General features: G+C 39.7%; 1 long non-coding RNA gene across 1 annotated transcript; it reads right to left on the reverse strand.

Moving 5' to 3' along the window:
• Nucleotides 1–744: 744 nt before the first annotated feature.
• Nucleotides 745–2,536, reverse strand: LOC101851343. Its single transcript, XR_220380.3, has 3 exons — nt 2,448–2,536; nt 1,516–1,596; nt 745–827 (listed from the first exon to the last, which is right to left on the reverse strand). It is a non-coding gene; the product is annotated as an uncharacterized LOC101851343 (long non-coding RNA).
• Between the last annotated feature and the right edge of the window lie 624 nt (nt 2,537–3,160).

Consider the following 3,160-nt stretch of genomic DNA (forward strand, 5'->3'; position numbering starts at 1 on the left):
GCAGAGTGCACAACACCGACCACTTCCATAGTAGAAGTTGTCGTATAGATTAAACGCCCCTATCAACACTGTGAGTTTTTTAAAAGAAGATTCCTCTGAACGTAACGCCTTTTTCTGACGAGACTAACCCAAGTGATAGAAGAGCTTTGAAAACTCCCCAAACAACCCAAGTTCAAGAAGGCCTCAGTGGGGATTCGAACAAGGTCATATGCACCATGTCCAGAATGATATAAACTAAGCAAACAGCGCGCCCGAACACTTCCATGGATTCAGTGACATTGTCGTTTGTTGAGCATGCACGTGAAGATTAAGGCACATTAGCAATCATCCAAATACATAGCATGCAAACCAGTACAATACAGACAGTGCCGTCTCTTCTTATGACGGTGTAGCAAGGACACAAAGATTGATACCTTTCTCTGCTTCAGGGTAGGTTTAACATACTAGAATCCCTCCCACCTTAGTAATAATTGTCTATGCAAAAGCAATCAGTAAATTAGGAAGAATATTAAGAGGAACCTAAAGGGATAAGTAATGAACAGACTTTGAAAAGAGAGAGAGAGAGAGAGAGAGAGAGAGAGAGAGAGAGAGAGAGAGAAAGAGAGAGAGAGAGAGAGAGAGAGAGAGAGTATGGGTGATCATGCACTAGAAAAGTTCAGTGAGTGTGTCCACACCCAGGGTGAGATTTTTCCCTATGAGTCATGAGATGTTCCCAACAAAGAGTCACAGTCATTGTCACCGTCAAACACACTCCTTAGACAACTTACCAGATCTTGACATTGTCCCGTTTTTGAGCAGGCATTTTTGAGAAGGCTCCTGATCACATTCTGGAAAGATTTCACAAGCAGACAAAACAAAACCGTAAGAATTTGAAGAACAGATTCTTTAAAAAGCCGAAACAAAACTTGTGTTAGGAATTTCATGTCAAGATCACCATCTCAACTGTGCCAAAAGATGGATCATCAATACATCAGTACCAAAATTTCAGAAACGAGCCCCAAATAGTAACTTGCCTGACTTAGATTACTGAACCCAAGCTACAAATTCTACTCTTGTACAATTATCATTAACGATTATCATAATTTCTGTATCTTTTCAAAGTTCTGACTCAAGGCTTGTAGAGAGTCTCTCCTTTAATTTTAAAAAATCTCACTGGATTGGGGTGAGGAAGAGGGGAGAGGGGATTCTTTACTTTGTTTTTGTTTTAGTAAGTGTTTTATGGCACTTGCAACACAGTTACGTCATGTAAGTGCCAAAGATTACAGGTGTTACAAGAGAGGTTTTTTTTTTTTTTTTAGTAAACATTTTACGGCACTTGCAACACAATAGGTCATATAAGTGCCGAAGATTAGAGGTGTTACAAGAGAGTAACAAACACACGAAAGAAGGAGGAGAAATAAGGACAATAGATGTTCGACAGGCAAGAAGGAGAAAAACCGCTCGAGAGCACCCACCAATTACCCACGTTCTGCATTCTAAAGAGAACAAACAAATTGGAATAGGATAAGAAAATACCTGAAGATCCTGATCTCGGTCCAAGGCGCGGATATCAGCCACGACAGATTTGCAGGTGGCACACAGGTCTTCAGAAGCAGCCTGAGTAGCCAGTAAGAGGACAAAAAATACATCATGATACAAAAAACGGGGTAGGAGCAACTGGCAACAGATGTTTGCTTCAGTAAGTGTATTACTGCACTCGCAACACAATAAGGTCATATGAGTGCCGAAGATTAGGGGTGTTACAAGAGAGTAACAAACATAAAAAAGAAGGAGGGGAGATAAAGACGAGAGATGTTGGATAGGAAAGAAGGACCACACCACACCAGAGCACCCGCCCACCACCCACAGGCAACAGTCTAACATGTCGATACACATTCTAAGTCAACAGAAACAACACGATTCTTAAAGAAAATAGCTAGATCAATAACAACAACAAGAGTAGCAACTTAAAGATATCGCTTATTTCTTCTTTTGACACACAACCCTGTACAGACGCCTAGAACTACAATTGACAAAAGTTGTTCATTACCACACTTCTACAAAGTACATCAAAGGCAAGTAACAATATGTCAAAGAAAGAGGACATGCAAAAGAGCCAGCTGCAGCAAAGAGAAATAGCATAGTATATAAAATGAAAAAACACATTCCTAAACACGAAAATACACATTCCTAAACACGAAAAAACACATTCCTAAACACGAAAAAACACATTCCTAAACACGAAAATACACATTCCTAAACACGAAAATACACATTCCTAAACACGAAAATACACATTCCTAAACACGAAAATACACATTCCTAAACACGAATAACATTCAGGACAGAGATCTTATTCATAAAACCCTCTTTGGACCAAAACAGGCATAAAAGCATCTCGTCATACCATAAACAAAATTTTATGAGTCTAACCAAAAACAATTTGTTCACAGATTCTCAAAACTTACCTTGTGCTGATCTGGACTGAAAGAATCATAGCACTTGGTTGATCCCTGGCAAGCTAATTTGGCAGACTGAGCAAGGAAAAAAAAAATTCATATTAGGCAATGCATGAATCCAAGGATTAAGTGTAGCTTTTCACACTCGTCTCGTCAATCTACTCACCTTCCCACACTACCGATGTCTATGGTCTAGGCACTTCGCTGTTGCACACAGAAGACCTGAGTTCAACTCTAAGGCGGGGGAAAATTCTTTATCGAGTTTCTCAGTCTTTCAGCTGGGATATTGCATCCCTCTCACCCAGGGTTGGCCCTGATAAACAGGGGATGAAGCCCACCCCCTAGATGATCGGACCTGTGTCGATGAGGGCGTAAGAAAAACTCCCACATTTTTTCTATTTGTGTGACGACGTGGTGGAATCAGGCTCTCGTCAATTCTTGGGCATGTAGAGTTATTGGTATCATCTTTAAGCTTGTTCACTTGTCTATATTTGGATGAAAAAATATCCATTTATCTTGAATACAAGTCGAGATATTTGCAAATGAAGGAGGTGTGGGTCATCTGTTTTCGGAGGTAAAATTAGTGAGAAAATGGCCGTCAAAGATTAGTTATTTCCTTAGCTTAAGAGTCCGTGGTAACTGAAAATTTGCATTTTTTGTGCTTTTAATCAACGTTTTTCAGTAAAATCCACAAAGAAATGAGTTCTTTAATGGGCATGAAA

Source organism: Aplysia californica, unplaced genomic scaffold (genome assembly GCF_000002075.1).
Source record: "Aplysia californica isolate F4 #8 unplaced genomic scaffold, AplCal3.0 scaffold00133, whole genome shotgun sequence".
Lineage (NCBI taxonomy): Eukaryota > Metazoa > Mollusca > Gastropoda > Aplysiida > Aplysiidae > Aplysia > Aplysia californica.